We start from the raw sequence: 17816 nt of genomic DNA, 5'->3' as shown, positions 1-17816 counted from the left end.
ATAAGATTGGGATGTTCCCTCAGTCTCCACCCAGAAGCCACGTTGTCTCCATAGCCATTTAAGAAGCGTGAAATTGGCCAGGCGCGGTGGCTCACACCAGTATTCCCAGCACTTTGGGAGCCCGAGCTGGGTGGATCACCTGAGGTCAGGAGTTCGAGACCAGCCTGAACATGGCAAAATCCCGTCTCTACTAAAAATACAAAAAAATTAGCCAGGCGTGGTGGCGGACGCCTGTAATTTCAGCAACTTGGGAGGCTGAGGCAGGAAAATCACTTGAACCCGGGAGGCAGAGGTTGCAGTGAGCCGAGATCATCCCATTGCACTCCAGCCTGGGCCACAAAAGCAAAACTCCATCTCAAAAAGAAGAAGAAGAAGAAGAAGAAGAAGAAGAAAGAAGAAAGAAGGAAGAAGAAAGAAGAAAGAAAGAAGAAAGAAGAAGAGTGAAATTTAAAAAATACAAGGCATCTATTATTATGAAGTTCTCAGAAACGAGGGGTGTAACTGACCCTGGCAGACAGGTCCTGAGAGAAGCATCTAGAAAGGGCAATTGTGGTGACCCCACCTTGAAGGAAAAAATGCCTAGAACAACCGATGCCCTTTGATAACTTCTGTACTTAGTAAGCAAACTTCCCCGGCTGACCAACGCCAGTTATCCCACCCAAAACGGTTCTCATGGTGAACTAATACATTCACTTTCCAGTAGGTGAGGCTTGCCAGAATTTGAGGAACAAACTCACACTAATTAAGTCTGAATGTCCCTGAGTGATATGGTTGGGATGTTTGTCTCCTCCAAATCTCATGTTGAAATATGACTCTCAGTGAAGGAGGTAGAGCCTGGTGGGAGATGATTAGGTCATGGGGATAGATACCTCATGAATGGCTTGGCACCATCCCTTTGGTGATAAGTCAGTTCTCACTCGGTTAGTTCACACAAGATCTGGTTATTTAAAAGTGTGTGGCCCCTCCCCTCCTTCTCTCTCTTTTTTCCTCCTTCTCCCCCTCTCACTCCTCTCTCTCTTGCTCTGTCTTTCACCATGTGACATGTTGGCTCCCCTTTGCCTTCCACCATGATGGGAAGCCTCCTGACACCGGAAGCAGATACTGGCACCATACTTTGTGTACAGCCTGCAGAACCATAAGCCAATTAAACCTCTTTTCTTTATAAACTACTCAGTCTCAGGTGTCTCTTTATAGCAGGGTGAGAACGCACTAATACACTGGGTAAATTCATAAAAATGAATCCCGAACCAGTATGAATCATACCAAAATCAGACAACTTCATTCATTCATTCATACATGTATTTGATGAAATTGTAATACATGACATCTCTGTCTTGGATATTGTGTTAGGCACGGAGATGCTAAGGCAAATTGCAATGTTCCTGCGCTTAAGAAGCTTCCAGTGTGTTACAGAGTGTTTTTTACAGTATGGCCAATAAAGAGTTATAAAATTACTCACAAACAGCATTGTAAAAAGTATAAATATAATAGAACAAAAACGTAAGAATAGGATATAAACTATTAGTGTTTTCTCACTTTTACCTCAACAACAACTAATTCTTAAATTCTCCAAACCAATTTGATGTCCAACCATTCAATTCGATTCCGACAGTAACGACCTGGAGTCAGCACTAGCCCCACAGGTTAGTTAAGCCACAGGTTAGGTTAAGCCTTTAGGCTTAGCCCCAGGAGACTACTCCCTACTTCAGACACCAACAACAAATGGGGTCTCCAGGCTACCTGGACTGATAAGACCCTGAAACATAGGATGTGGACCAAGCAGGCTGGACCCAACATGGCACTGGCTTTGACCTCGTTTCTCCTAGGACCTTATTATATGCTCATTAACATACTCAACACACATCCACTAGCGCCATGACAGTTCCTAGAACACCCATATCTGGTGTAAAACTGGGTGGCACCACAGTTCCAAGAAATCTCCTTTTTCCAGGAACTTTCACGAATATTCCACCTCCTGTTAAAGAAACCCATAAAAGTAACAACCCTTGCATGTAACTTTCTTGGGTATGCCTACACACTCATTTCTTGAGTGTGTCCTTTTGCTTTGCAATAAATCTCTATACTTTCACTATTTTCCAACTCGTCCTTGAATTCCTTCTCATAATGGTGTCAAAAGTCTGGACAGTGGCTGGAGCTGAGGTCCCATCAGCATTTGGTGACCTCCCTCAGCCCACCAGGATCTTGATTATTTGCTAGAATGAGTCACAGAACTCAGGAAAATGCTATACTTACTATTCCAGTTTATTATTAGGAAGGCCAATGAAGAGCCAGATGAAGTATAGAAGGTCAGGTCAGGAAGGACCCAAGGCTCAGAAGCCTCTGTCTCTGTAGAACATCACCCTCCCCGTACATAGATGTGTTCACCAACCAGAGAACTCCCCTAAACCTTGCAGTTCTGTGTTTTATAGAGAGGTTTCATTATGTGGGCATAATTGAATAAATCACTGTTCATTGGTGAACAGTGGAGGCTGGGGATTGCTCTCTTGGAGGCTGGGGATTGCAGCTGAAAAGTCCAACTCTTTAATTGTACAACTAGCCCCTATTCTAAAGCTAGCTTATACTTCACCCCAAGAGTCACCTTGTTAGCATACAAAAGACATTCCTATCGCTCAGGAAATTCCAAGGGTTTTAGGAGTTCTGTGTCAACAACGAATAACAAAGAGAAAACATTTTTTATGATAACACTTCAGTTGGACAAGGCAGGAATTAGTGTTATTTTGTGAAAGTTTTGTTCTCAATTGTTCATATATGTGTTTGTGTGTCTTCCTTCCGGTTCCTGATATAAAAGAGGTTTCTTACTGTGGGTTGTGGTAAAAACATTTGAAAATCTAGCAGCTAGACATGCCTGCCTCCCAGATTGCCCTGTAAAGTCTGACTTGTTCACTGTTAAAACAAAACAAAACAAAACTTTAGACAAATTAAATGGACAGAGTTTAACTGAGCAAAGCACGATTCGCAATTTGGGCAACCCTTTCCTCTCCCAACCAGAATAGGTTCAGAGAGACTCAGCGCTGCTCTGTGGTCAGAGAGGATTTATGGACAGAAAAAGGAAAATGATGTACAGAAAATGGAAGTAAGGTACAGCGGCAGCTAAATTAGTTACAGCTTAGCCTCTGCCTTAACAGTTGGCTGCCTGTGATTGGCCAAAATTCCATGATTGGCACAAGAATAGGACACAACCTGTTTATACATCCACTTAGGTTCCAGTTCACTATGTAGGGAGCAACTTGGAGACTGAACGTAAAATATATGCAAGAAGACAGCTTTAGGGTAAGCTTAACGTAACAGCACTACGCTGGTGCTTCAGGAGGGCTGGTGGATGATATTTCTCCAATCCTTCAACTCCTCTTTCTGGATCTTCATTCCCCAGCTCCTCCTACAATGTGTAGGATCTAATTCCTATAATAAATCTCATGTTCCATGTGTTTTCTTAAAAGAAGTTTGGAAAACACCTTTCTGGAGGAGACATTATACAGTATTGTAACGATTTGTGTCTGTGTGCAAGGACGTCACAAAAACATGTAAAACATAAAAAGAAAGGCCAGACAAGTGACTTTAACAAGCAGGAAAAGCTTCTTATAAGAGGTAACATTGAACTGAGCCTTGAGTGATGAGCATACACCCATAAGACAACAGCTCTCAGAAAAATAAATCTGCTTTTCTCTCTCCCACTAAGTGTAATCACTTCACTTCCATCCTGAGTCTATTCTGCATTTATCACTTGAAAATTCAGCCAAATATTCATCCAACTAATATGAAATCAGCTGATTCAGTTGCATGCCTGCATCCGTGTGTTGTTTCTGGTGAAACTGTCCCAGGAAGATGTCCCAAAGCCCAGGCACCCAGAGCCTACCTAAGACAGAGGTTGGACCAAGACAACAGAAAACCTATTCCTCAAATTAGAGACTTTAAAAGGTGAAACTTACTTATTTCTTGTAGGGCTATAAGTGCACTGACCATAAAGAGAGGAGGCCAGATGTCTTATTGGGTTCCCTGGAAACAGATTCCGGAATGAGTTGTATATAGAAAGTTCACTGTAGAAAAGACACCAGTAATGAAAGAGGGAAGGCAGGAACTGGCAGAGGGGAAAACTGACCCACAATGTAGCTGCAACTGAGGCCTCAGCCAGTACAACAGGGAGTTCTGCGGTTGGAGTAACTCTTCAGAGATGCCTCCAGTGGAGGTAAGAGGGCTGAACTTTTGTAATCTCGTTGTAGCCAGTTATTGACTTTGGGCTGAACCTGGAGACGGCATGTGACCTGGGGTAAAGCAATTCCCTGTAGCCATGGACAATTCTCAGTGATGACCATCACTGTGAGCCCTCACACCTATGAACGATATTCCTTGGAGCTAGGAAATGGGTATGTGAGCCTTGAAAAGGGCATCTGGTACAGCCCGCCAGGATCTAACACAACCCTATATTCTGGTTAACTGGCTTTCCGGTTACTGACCTGGAACGTGTATGAGCTATAAAGACAACTTTTGTCAAGGTTTGATTAAGCCTATGTGAGTGTGTGACTCCTTTGTTGTAAGTACACAGAACTTAAAACAACATTAAGAGGAGAAACAGTCTGATAGGTAGGGGTAGACCCAGTCCTCTGACAAAAGAGATATTTCTAAGGCCATTCGAGAAAGAGGACAGCAGACCTCTAAAATTGCCAGATTCAAGAGTGTATGAAGAACCATCTGCCATTTTTGGATGGCCAGAGACAATTTTTTTATGGTGATAATATTGTCCCTATTTTGCTTCAGGAGGCCATTTCTTTCTCGCCATCAGTCTATAAGGTTAGGATGGGCTGGCCCTTTCCCTTCATTCTATAGGTGGGCAAGGAAACCATGTTGGCAAATAAGAAGTCCCCCTACTTCTGGGACTGGTTCAGAGTTGGGCATACGATCCAAAGTAGCCAATCAAAGCTAATGAGCCTCATCCTCAAGACTTTTACTGGAACCTTTGTGAACAAGGCATTCCCTTTCTGGCAGGGATTCTAAGATAATAGACCATCTGCCTGGAGCTTCCATATCCATCTGCTCCCTCCTGGGTAGAGTCCATCTGAGAATTAGACCAACAAAGAGGAGCGCAGAACTCAGACAAATTCCTGGTGATATCTTTTGAACATTTGTGTTGCTATGAAGGAATATCTGAGGTTGAGTAATTTTAAAACAAAGAGGTTTATTTGGCTCATGGTTCTGCAGGCTGTACAAGAAGAATGGCACCAGTATTTGCTTCTGGTGAGGGCCTCAGGCTGCTTCCATTTTTGCTGAAAGGTGAAGGGGAGCCAGTGTGTGCAGAAATCACATGGTAAGAGAGGAACCGAGAGAAGGGTGAGGTGCCAGTCTCTTTTTATCAACCAGCTCTTGAAGGAACCAGTTGAGGGACAACTCACTCATTACCACCAGATGGCACCAAGTCATTCATGAGGGACCTGCCCCCATGACCCAAACACCTCTTACCAGGCCCCACCTCCAACACTGGAGATCAAATTTCAACATGAGGTTAGGAGGGTCCAACTTCCAAACTATAGCAAGTGCCTAGGTATTGTCATAACTGAAGATTCCCTACCAAGTCTGCCTCTGGCCCTCACACTTCATTGAGCTAGTAGCTATTCTTTTTCGCTGAAGCCTGTAAGTTGTTCTTTTCATTCTGAAAAGATTTCAAACCAATACCACGTGACACCTGAAAGGGAGTAGATGGTCTTACGAGTTCTCTCCCAACCTCTCTGGTCTCATCCATCCAAGCTTTTCACCCTTCATATGCACAATCATCCTACTCCTCAGGGTGACGTGGGGGTAGAGGAAGAGCCTGCAGTTTCATCAAGAAGCCAGTAGTGACCTAGGAAGCATTTATGAAAAAGTGGAGATTTGAATGTGGCTTTTAAAAATAGTCAGAGTAGGCTGGGCACGGTGGCTCATACTTATAATCCTAGCACTTCGGGAGGCCAAGGCAGGTGGATCACCTGAGGTCAGGAGTTAGAGACCAGCCTGGCCAACATAGCGAAACCCTGTCTCTACTAAAACTACAAAAACTGGCTGGGTGTGGTGGTGCACGCCTGTAATCCCAGCTACTCGGAGGCTGAAGCAGGAGTATCGTTTGAACCTGGGAGGTAGAGGTCGCAGTGAGCCGAGATCATTCTACTGCACTCCAGCCTGGGCAACAGAGCAAAACTCCACCTCAAACCAAACAAAACAAAACAAAAACAATAAAAATAATTAAGAGACAGAGAGGAAATAGAGAGGAAATAAAGTGCGTGAGAACTCTAGGGAAGGAAAAACTTTTCTTCTACCCTTTTAGGTTCTGTGGTTGGGCCTGAGAATTAAGTCGATAAAACACAGATTATCAGGGGAAAAGCATATACATTTTATTTGATATTAATATTTTGTGTGTGTGTATGTGTGTGTGTGTTTTTCAGAGACAGACTCTTGCCCTGTTGCTCAGGATGGAGTGCAGTGGAGTGATCTCAGCTCACTGCAACTTCCACCTCCTGGGTTCAAGCAATTCTTCTCCCTCAACCTCTCAAGTAGCTGGAACTACAGATATGCACCACCACCGCGCCTGGTGAATTTTTTTGCATTTTTAGTAGTGATGGAGTTTTGCCATGTTGGCCAGGCTGGTCTTGAAATCCTGACCTCAGGTGATCTGCCCACCTTGGCCTTCCCAAAGTGCTGTAATTACAGGTGTGAATCACTACACCTCGCCTGATATTAATATCTTTATGTGTACATAGAGACCTTCATATACAAAAAAGAAATGAGGATCCAAAGAAATCATTAGGCATGAGAGCTTATATACCATTTTAACAATAAACTGTGGAGAACTGTCAAGACAAAGGAAAAAGGGTTTGGGCTAGGAGCAGTAAACTGGGAAAGTGACTAGGAAATATATGGTGGTAACTAATAAAAAGCAAGGGTTATTTTAGTATTATTTCTTTGTACAGATTCATCTTGCCATCAGCTCTTCATCTCCAGTGATGAGAATGTTCTCCTCTTCTTAGTACATTAAGGGCATTCTTCATGGGAAACTTATGTCCTGTTTTTAGGTAAGAAGGTCAGCACCTGCTGTTTCTCAAATGCCTTTGACTCAAGATGATCAATAGGCCTAAGTGGTACAAGCAATGAGGAAACTATCTGGTCCCAAGTGTATGGCTAAGGAAACATGGAGAGAGGCAGTCTGCTATGTACAGTGACTCGCAGGAGGATATGTGTAGTGACTCGCAGGAGGAAGGCCAGCATTAGCCTCCTTCAGCTGAATCCCTGCTCCAACATATCTGCTGTATGACCTGGGAAAGCTCCTTAGGCTTCTGGTGTTTCAGGTTTCTCAGTGACAAAACAGAAATAAAAATGACATTTACTTCATATAATTGCTGTGAGGATTAAATGAGTTAAGGGTATATAAAGTGCTTAGAAAAGTGTCTAGCACATATGAGATGAAGAATTAATATTAGCTAGTTCTATTTTTATTTGAACAGGAAGAAAACCTCCTTGTGTTGTGAAGCTGAAGCAGAAAAGCAGATGTGGCTGAGAAGATAAACGTGGCCCCCTGATGGGAAGTCTGATCTGGAAAGGTTGGCTGTCAGCTTGGATGTTTTTCCTGGGCTGTGTAATTGTGGTGGGCTCAACAATCCCTTCCCTTTCTTCTACAGGTGTCCACATCCTAATCCCCAGAACCTATGAGTACATGGCAAAAGGAATTCCACAGATGTGGTTGACTTAAGAATCTTGCTATGAGGAGATAATCCTGGATTATCCAAGTGGGCCCACTCTAATCATAGGGGTCCTTAGAAAAGGGAGGCAGGAGAGTTCAGAGTCAGAGAGGGAGAGGTGATGGAAGCAAACTGAAGGGATGCAGGGCCATGAGCCAGGGAATGCTGGCAGCATCTACAATGTGGAAAAGTCAAGGAAACAGATTCTCTCTTAAGTTTTTGGAAGCAAGGTAGCCCTGCCAACCCACTTTAGTCTTTTGACATCCAGAACTGCAGGTGAATATGTTTGTGTTGAGCTAACTGTGTGGCAGTTTTCCCTGGCAGCAATGGGGCACTAATACAGTGAGCATGCAGAAAAGTTAGGTTTAAGTCAGAAGTGGCAGAGGTCACCTGGGACCAGGAGGGGATGACAGGACTGCCTGGGAAGGGACACAGAGAATCATCCCGGGGGAGGAAACCTTCTATCTCCTGACGGTGGTAGTGCTTACTCAGGCATATGCCCCTGACAGAACTCATCCACTGCACTTAAAGTGGATGCATTCATGTATGCGAATGATACCTCAAAAAACTTGAAAGCAAGTGTTTAAAAAAAAAAACTATTTTCAACTTCTAAATTCTCTAATCCTCCCTATTAAAAAGAAAGGCAAGAATGCTAGATTTCCATTTTTATTAAGGAATCAGATCCAATGCCCTCACTTTATGGATCTGCAAATGTTACCAAAATGCCAGGGTTTCTGTCTAGGTCCCACTGCTCACTGCACAGAAAGCCAATTACTGAGACAACAAGTATTGCCAACTGGAGAAGACTTTAATCACCTGCAACAGCCAAGGAGAATGAGAGATCAGCCTCAAATCTGTCTCTCCAACAAACTAAAATCAGAGGGAAACTAAAATGGCAGGGAAGATGGGAAAACAGAACTAGGGAGGAATAAGGAAGCAATCAGAATGGATGAGGGGCCTGGCATCTCATCTGGATGCAGTGATTTGATGAGTTTTAGTCCCTTGCTTGATGGTTGGTTTCTTGAGGAGGAACTAAAATGAGACAAATGGAAATTTCACATTTCAACAACAGGAGGGTCAATTTCTCTGTTTATTCAAAAAAAAGTCATAAATATTAGTTCTATAAGGAAATTGGGCCTGTTTCAGAAACAGGGTCTCAGAGAGATGAACAGACTTGTCCCAAATCATACCTAGGTTCTGCCCTAACAGAGACAAGAGCTGAAGGACTTGACTCCCATCCAGGGCTCTTTCCCCACATGACTCTGCCTCTCTCCTTCATCTAATGCTGGGACACCCAGAAAAGTACAGGGAGGTGAACCTGCAATGTCCTGCAGTGGCATCCTCCCCGCTATTCTGTGAAACCAGAATCTTCCTGGTCCACATGTTCTCTCCCCAAGTGCTGAGACATCCCCCTTTCTATTTCCAAAAAGAACAGGGATCAAAGCAGCCCTTCCCTATCTCCCTGATGCGTTTTGGCTGTGTGCCCACCTAAATCTCATCTTGAATTGTACTTCCATAATTCCCAAGTGTTGTGGGAGCAACCCAGTGGGAGATCATTTGAAGCACAGGGACGGATTCCCCCATGCTGTTATTGTGGTAGTGGATAAGTCTCACGAGATCTGATTATTTTATCAGGGATTTCCACCTTTGCATCTCCTCATTTTCTCCTGCCGCCACCATGTAAGACGTGCCTTTTGCCTCCCACCATGATTCTGAGGCCTCCCCAGTCATGTGGAACTATAATTCCAATTAAATCTCTTTTTCTTCCCAGTCTCAGGTATGTCTGTCTTTATCAGCAGGGTGAAAACGGACTCATACACTCCCCACTCCCAAGCACTCTCAGCATACAGCACCTAGTGGAGGGCAGAACAGTTACAAAGATAAAAGTGATTTCCCCTCGTAAAATTCCATTTTCCCTAAGTTAGGGAGGTAGCTTGCTTATCCCATCCCTGAGTACTTTACCCTTTACCCACTGACTCAGCTCCTGGCTGCAAAGGGATCCCACCAGACACATCATTAGGTACATCTGGCCACCACTAAAGTACTGGAGACTCCTAACCTCTCGGAGGACTATTATTTCTGCCATCTGGAAAATTCAACCCACCCTCTCCTACTTTGCAGAGCCCACTTCACAGAGATCCCAAAGCCCTTTCATGCGTGCTATTCCACTTCCTCAAACAACAATCTCGAGAGGTAAACATCCACCTTTTAATTTTGCAGACAGACAGACAGGGACAGTTCGAAACAGAGAAGGTAGAGATAGGAAGTCAGGTGATGGAGGACTTCCACAGGCCCAGACTCTGCAGGCCAAATACTCTACTCAGGTTCCCACAAAGCTCTGGCCACCTCGAGTGCTGTGCTAGAAGCTTGGAACCTTCCCAGCTTCCATGGAGAGAAAGATGGGAGGCCTGGATCCCCATTATTCTTGGAGCCTCACACTATGCAAATGAGACCTCCCAGATCACATTGACATCTGTTGGCACATTTAGTGCCCTTGGCAAGGAAGGCATCTAACATGCAATGAGGGCTGAATTCCTTTTGGATGATGATTTTCTCTATGTCAAGGCGATTTTCTCAGCAGAAGGCTATGAGCTTTCCCCAGGAAAGCAGACGTGGCAGGTGGACAAAGATTACCTGGAAATAGAATTTAAAGATTCTGATGTGTCTTTTTCACAGATTTCAGAAATTTCTAGAGTTGAAAGGGGTCTTAGTTATTCCTTTGACAAACTTTAGGTGCATCAGGCAAGGGTACTAAGGGGACATGGGATATGTCCCTCAGAACCGATTCATGACACCACCACCAAGATACTCCTCTGAGCAAATTCTAATGCAGTGGCAGCGGTGTGGAAGGAGACAGGCAGTACGCATCTCTGCTGCTTGCAGGCTGATTCCAATCTACTGAATGAAATATGATTAACACTTTGAACTTGCTGGAGTCCAGATCCAAAGACCTTGAGTGCTCCTTGCAACTTTAAGGATATATGATATATTCTTAATGTGTATACGATTATAGTGCCCTTAGATACCGCCTATCCTTGTTACGGCGACATCACCCTCCTCAGCCTCCCATTCTCCAGAGGCCAGCTCACTGTCTTTTGGCTTCTAAGCAGCAAATCATTAAGTCAAAGATCCAAAAGGAAGAGTTGTTTCCCAGAATCTTTAAAGTGTTTTTTGACAAAGCAAAGGATGGGATCAGGAGTTAGGCGGCATCAAGAAATAAAACACAGTGCTTTTTTTTTTTTTTTTTTTTTTTTTCTTTGTACTTGAAAGCAAGACTCCCAACTATGAGTTCCAGCATCAGGGCAGAACGCATGAGACCTGTTCTCTAAGTGCTGTTGCTTTCCATCAGGAGTCCGCACCCTGTGGTCTGATCACCTGGGAACTTGCTAGAAAGGCAATTTCTGGGGTCCCACCCCACTCCTATTGAATCAGAAATATTGGGGGTGGGACCCAGTAAGCTGCATTTTTTTTTAATGGAGTCTCCCTCTGTCGCCCAGGCTGGAGTGCAGTGGCGTGATCTCAGCTCACTGCAACCTCCGCCTCCCAGGTTCAAGTGATTCTCCTGTCTCAGCCTCCCGAGTAGCTGGGATTACAGGCACCCACTACCGTGCCCAGCTGATTTTTGTATTTTTAGTCGAGACAAAGTTTCACCACGTTGGCCAGGCTGGTCTTGAACTCCTGATGTCATGATCCACCCACGCTGGCCTCCCAAAATGCTGGGATTACAGGCATGAGCCACCGTGCCCAGCCACAGTCTGCATTTTAACAAGCATTGGGGTATCACTCAGTTTGAGAAACCCATTTTTCAGCCTTGCCTTTCCGCTTCCTGAGTTACAGGACCTTTGAGAATCTGACTCAGGCTAGCAGCTCTCTCCAAGAAAAATGCACAAGCAAACACTTTTGCACACAATTTCGAGGGGGTTCAAAGACCACCATGAAGCCCATTCAGAAAAAAGCCCTAAGGCTCTGGAGACCCTGGCTGAGAAGGCCCATTCTCACGATGGAATCATATATCCTTAAAGTTGCAAGGAGCACTCGAAGTCTCTGGATCTGGACTCCAGACAGGTCAAGCTGTTAATCATATTTCATTCAATCGGTTGGAATCAGCCTGCAAGTTCACACCAGCAAAGCAGGTGTTCAAGCCTGTCACTGTCATCACCCCCCCAACCAAGTCCCGAACAACCGTCTCAACATCACCCCCATCCGCCCCCAACTTCAATTTCACTGATTTCCGGAAGAGAAAGCCTCAAAACCGCCATCAGGGTGGCACTCTAAACGTTTCATAACAATTTTCTTTTTTTTTTTTTTTTGTAAATCAAAAGCCAAATTTAAGAAGGGAGCAAGGAAGGAAGTTGGTTCCGGCTGCTGTTACATAAAAACAGAGTGAAGCAACTCACATCCACCACTAGGTGGCGGACACTGACGCAAAGGCGCCATTAAAGGGCCCAAACTTGCCTTCATGCCTAAGCTTTTTGGCCCATAAAGTGTTAGTAAATATTTTCAGAAAATTTCACATAAAATCTAGTTTTCAGCCTCCATTGCAAAGCAGTCCCGAGATCTGATACTGTCTGAGCCTGCATTTTACAGAGCCACCATTGCCTGGCCCAAGACCGAGCACCACCCCCCTCAGATGGAGCACGGAGACTTGGCTTGCTCTAATCCTCTGGATCACCCATATTACCTTCCTGCAGGCAGTAAACTTTGCCACTCCAATAGCCCAAAGCCACCTAAGACATCCGCAGGTGAGGGATATGGGTGGTTTGTAGTCAAAGATTGACTCAGAGCAGCAAAGTGAAAAGCGAGAGCTGCCTGCATTTTTCTGCTCTAACATTTCCCCCTTGACTCTTGTCTCTTTGACCCTTCCCTCCTTGGTTTTATGGCATGCATCCTTGTTTCATCTTTCACGCCCAAGACTGGGTGAGGTACCTCTTCTACATGCCCCACAGCACACGATTGCTTCCCTAGCACAGGGCTTACCACGTGCCCAGTTTTTTCCCTGTCTCTCCTATTGGTTTGTAAATTCTGTGAGGGCAGAAACCAAGACGATCTTGTCCACTATTGAAATGTTTAGGCCAGTACCTGGCTCTTCAAAGGAATTCAACAAGCAAGAAAGGAAAAAAGAAAGGAAGGAGGAAGGAGTAGAGGGGAGAAGGGAGGAAAGGAGTGGGGGAGGAACAGAAGGAAGGAAGGAGTGAAGGGAAGGGAGGAAGACATTACCAATCGAGCATAGCATTCTTGCTCTTGAGCCTGGACCCTGAGACCTTCTCAAAACAACACTCCAAGCAGCTACCTCAGCCTGAGCTGGCACAGGAGATGCAAAATACTTTCTGCCTGATAGCTTGGGAAGAAGCTGTTTGGGAAGGGATTCCACTAAGGAAATGACTGCCCTGCTTAAACCTTGGACCGGAATGTGTCAGGGGAGATGGGCAAATCCTTGTTGTTCTGGCAGGAACCAAACCCAACAGAAAAGAGAAAGGAAGGAGAGGCAGCTATTCAGCAAACAGAACATAGGCTGTCATGAAAAGGCTTGGTTAACTTCAGGCTATAGGTCACAGGGGTACAGTTGACTGAGGGATTTTACAGATGTATCTAAGTAATGTATCTCAGAGAAGCTTTCTGAGAACAAAGCCCCATGCTGGTAGGAACCCTTCCCGCTCCTGGGCAACTCAACTGCAAACCAGATGGAGAGGTGGATTGGGACACTTTTCAGAAATCTTAGCCCGTGGAGGAAAAACATGAGTGTACACTGCCCCCTAGTGTTCACTGTTGGTAACATGATGAGGCTCGGGAAATCATAAAAACCATAAACGTCTAATGAACAGATGCAAGAGAAGATAAAAACTACAATGATTTTATTTTAGCTTTTTTCAGTTAACTGAAACACACATTCACATGCTTATATATAAAGCATTGAGAAAAAGCCATAGCCAAGGAGGAGAGTCAAATCTCTAAAGATTCCAAACCAGATACTGCTGGCCAAGAACGAATGCATGAATTGGGAATTCAATTCAGGCCCCTTGGATCCCATCCAGATGTTCAGGCAGCTGGTCACACCAAGTCCCTTCCAGTCAATTACTTTTCTTGATGTTTCTAATCAACAGCATTATATATGTGATGCTATAAACTTTTATATTTAATATTAGCTCATAACTCAGGATCCTAAACCAGATGTTTTGGGTGAGAAAGAAATTGATGACTTATCAGGAGATTGAACCCAGGCCACTGGCTGCTTTCCAGGCATTCTACCAGCTGAGCTGCAAAGCAGGGTGGTTGCTACCAGCTCCCTTTAGTTATGAGGAGAGAGAGAGGGGTGGGTAGAATATGAACATGAAGCCGCATTCCAGAAAAGCTTCCATGAATTCTTTTTCTCTTATAAAACAGGAGCCTGTAGCATTGTCTTAAGTCAGTAATGGTCAGGTATATTCAAAGCTTTGAGCTCATCTCCCTTCCTTTATGACACTATGGAGGTGCAGGGAAGCAGGGACAGAAGCGAAAAGAAAGTAAAATATATGGCCAGGAAAGGAGATATGCTGACATGATCGATTGTCACCAACGAGGTGGGGTAATGTCTTAAAAAATATTAACCAATTTTTTCTTCCCAGAAAAGTCCTCCTGTGCCCTTCCCTCACCAAACAGCTAGGCCCACTCTCGGGAGGGACTAGGCAGAAGAGAGAGCTGAGAACAAAGAAGTCTTCCAGAATTTGGTTTCAGAAGCCTAAGCCCCGGAGGAAATGAAGAGGACAAAAAGTTTGAGTGAAAGCTAAGGAAGGAGAAGAGAAACTCCTGCTCATTATCTCTCTTGAAAAACATCTCCCAATTTGTGGAGCAGGGATGGGAGAGATCGGCGGGTCCCAGACACCTGGGCCTTGTGTCCAGCCAACTTCCTGGGTTAGAGGCCTGAGGAGGTAGCTGACCCCAGGCAGGGCGAAGCTGTGCACTGTGTCTGCCAGATGGGACCACAGTAATTCCAAACAAGATAAGCCATGAAAAGCACCTAGCAGGATGCCAAGTACACAGTAAGTGCTCAGTAATTTGTAACTGTTACTGCTTTCGTGAGGGCGCTCAGTTTTCCGGTGCTTTTAAAATCACCAAAGCCAAGTTCACCGCGGCGGGTGGAGGTATGCTTCCTCAGCCAGGGACAGCCAGCATCTACCAGGATTGCTCTTTCTACCCCTGCCCCTCCTTGCAACATCAAACGAGACCACTTTTAACTCAGTTTCTTAGAAGTAACCAACGTCAACCAATAGTGTGATGGTTCATTCTGTCAACTTGGCTAGGTCGTGGTAGCCAGGTATTTGGTTAAACATTAGATGTTTCTGTGAGAGATCTGTTAGGTGACATTAACATTTAAATCAGTGGACATTGGGTAAAGCTGAGGACTCACTGCAGTGTGGGTGGGCCTCATCCAATCAGCTGAAGGCTTTCAAGAAAAGACTGACCTTCCCAAAGGAAAAAGGAATGTTGACAGCAGGCTGTCCTCAGCCTTGAATAGCAACTCTTCACCAAGTCTCCAGCCTGCCGGCCTACCCTGCAGATTTTGAACTTGTCTATCTCTACAATCACTGTAACCAATTCCTTAAAATATTTATTAAAAGATTTCTATGTATCTGGCTGGGCGCGGTGGCTCACGCCTGTAATCCCAGCACTTTGAGAAGCTGAAGCGGGTGGATCACCTGAGATCAGGAGTTTGAGACCAGCCTGGCCAACACGGTGAAACCCCTAAAAATACAAAAATTAGCCGGGCGTGGTGGTACATGCCTGTAATCCCAGCTACTCGGGAGGCTGAGGCAGGAGAATCACTGGAACCCAGGAGGCGGAGGTTGCAGTGAGCCAAGATCGCGCCGCTGCACTCCAGCCTGGGCAACAAAGCAAGGCTCCGTCTCAAAAAATAACAAACAAATAAATAATAAAAGATTTATATTTATATTTATATTTATCTATCATCTATGGTTCTAGGTATATTTAAATCTATCATCTATTTACCTCTATCTAGATAGATGATACCTAAATCTATCATCTATTTAGTCTATGTATCTATCGTTTCATCTTCACATCCTATCTGTTTCTCTGGAGAACCCTGACTGACAGCAGAAGGATTCCACAAAAATGTCATAGAATCCACACAAATACGTCTTTCCTCATGGCCCTATCACTACACTGCTAGACTGAAAGGTGAATACTGGATGTGTAGTGGTGAAGTACTGCCAAGGTAACTATCTCTTTAGGATGCAATGTCTTCATCTAGATAGCTGGGAGATGAGATTACACAAAGCATGGCAAATAGATTTCATTTACATGCCATCTTCAGTCCATGAGTAGTGGTTTCCAGAAACACTGTGTTGATTTGTTCCGTCTATGGCAAAAATTAGAAATAAATAAATGGGCTGGGTGCAGTGGATCACGTCTGTAATCCCAACACTTTGGGAGCCCAAGGCGGGCAGATCACCTGAGGTCAGGAATTCAAGACCAGCCTGGCCAACATGGCGAAACCCTATCTCTACTAAAACTACAAAAATTAGTCAGGCATAGTGGGGACTGCCTGCTGTCCCAGCTGATTGGGAGGCTGAGGCAGGAGAATGGCTTGAACCTGGAAGGTGGAGGGGGCAGTGAGCCAAGATCACGCCACCGGACTCCAGTCTGGGTAACAGAGCGAGACTCCATCTCAAAAAAAATAAAATAAGAAAAAATAACACTGTGTTGAGAAGGATGCTGAGGTGCTGTGTGAAGTGGGGATGGGCGTGGGTGGTAGCTAAGCATGCAGAGTGGGGGTGATCTGCCCACCTGTGTTCACATGAAATCTGACGTCTCAGCAGCACTTGCCAAAATTTTCACTCTGCTTAAATGCTTTCATTTCATCTTGTTGAGACTCCACATGCTACTGGTTTTCCAATGACTCACTGGCAGCTCCTCCTTGGCCTCCTTTTCCTGGCTCCAACTCTTCTGCTTAAGTTTCAATATTGGGAATGTCACCGCCTCCAGGCTGGGCCGGGGACATGTCTTCTTCACTATGAGATGACTGTCCCTAGGGGACCTCAGCTAGCCCCATGGCTTTACGCAACATCCGAATGTCAGTGAACCACAGTTTTATGTCCCGAATCCTCAATTCTCCTAGAACTCCAGAGTCAGGGGTAGAACAGAGCACGTGCTGGGTCTACCTACAATTGGCAATCCAAATATGACACGTGGAAGACAGAACGCTTGCTTTTTACCCAAAATCTGCTCCCCATCTGTCTTTTACTCTCCCCACAAAAGGCAACTTCATCAGCCCACTTGGCCAGGTCAAAACCTTGGAGCTCTCCTTGATTCCTGAATATTGTTTCCCCCTGACTACACCCGTCGTCCATCAGCAGGCTCTGAGGGTTCCATGTAAAACCAGGTCCTGATCTGCGCACTTCTCTTCATCTCTGCCATTCCCACCTCCATTCAGGTTACAAGCCGGCCCCTCCAGGCCCACTGTGCCCCTGTGTCCTCCCTGCCTCCTCTCCACACAGCGGCAAGAGCCAGACTATGAAGATGAAAACCTAATCATTCCATTGTCTGCTCATATACCCTCTGGGGGCTTCCTGTTCTCTTAGAATGAGATACAAACTCCTTGTCCTTTGCCCCTATTGAAGCCACAGTCTAGAAAGACATATAACAAGTAAATGATGACAACGTAGTGTATTAACTGCCAGAAAAACAAATGGGAAAGCATTCTGAACCTGGGGAAACTGAGAGAGATTGAGAGAGGGAGGGAGAGAGAGAGAGAGAAGAAAAGAGGGAGAAAGAGAAGGAGAGGGAGAAAGAAAAAAGGGACGCGAGGGAGCAAGGGAAAGAGAAAGTGGGGGAAAGAGAGAAAGGGGCCGGGCATGGTGGATCACATCCTAATCCCAGCATTTTGGGAGGCCGAGGTTGGCAGATCACTTGAGCCAAGGAGTTTGAAACCAGCCTGGCCAACATGGAGAAACCTCATCTCTACTAAAAATACAAAAATTAGCTGGGCGTGGTGGCACAAGACTGTAGTGCCAGCTACTTGGGAGGCTGAGGTGGGAGGATCGCTTGAACTTGGGAGGAGGAGGTTGTAGTGAGTCGAGATCTCGCCACTGCACTCCAACCTGG

The 17816-nt window shown here is 45.1% G+C and overlaps 1 long non-coding RNA gene across 2 annotated transcripts in view; it reads right to left on the bottom strand.

Annotated features, from left to right (window-relative positions):
* LOC111523493 overlaps positions 1 to 17816 on the bottom strand; it is a 37770-nt gene that overhangs the window by 12133 nt on the left and 7821 nt on the right. The window contains exon 3 of one of the 2 annotated variants that reach the window (XR_002725539.1): positions 8956 to 10352. The exons of the other annotated variant lie outside the window; for it this stretch is intronic. This is a non-coding gene — a long non-coding RNA (uncharacterized LOC111523493). Of the gene's footprint in view, positions 1 to 8955; positions 10353 to 17816 lie in introns of those variants that run through there. 2 annotated transcript variants of the gene reach the window in all.

Source organism: Piliocolobus tephrosceles, chromosome 16 (genome assembly GCF_002776525.5).
Source record: "Piliocolobus tephrosceles isolate RC106 chromosome 16, ASM277652v3, whole genome shotgun sequence".
Lineage (NCBI taxonomy): Eukaryota > Metazoa > Chordata > Mammalia > Primates > Cercopithecidae > Piliocolobus > Piliocolobus tephrosceles.
This window is presented reverse-complemented; position numbering and strand designations above follow the sequence as displayed.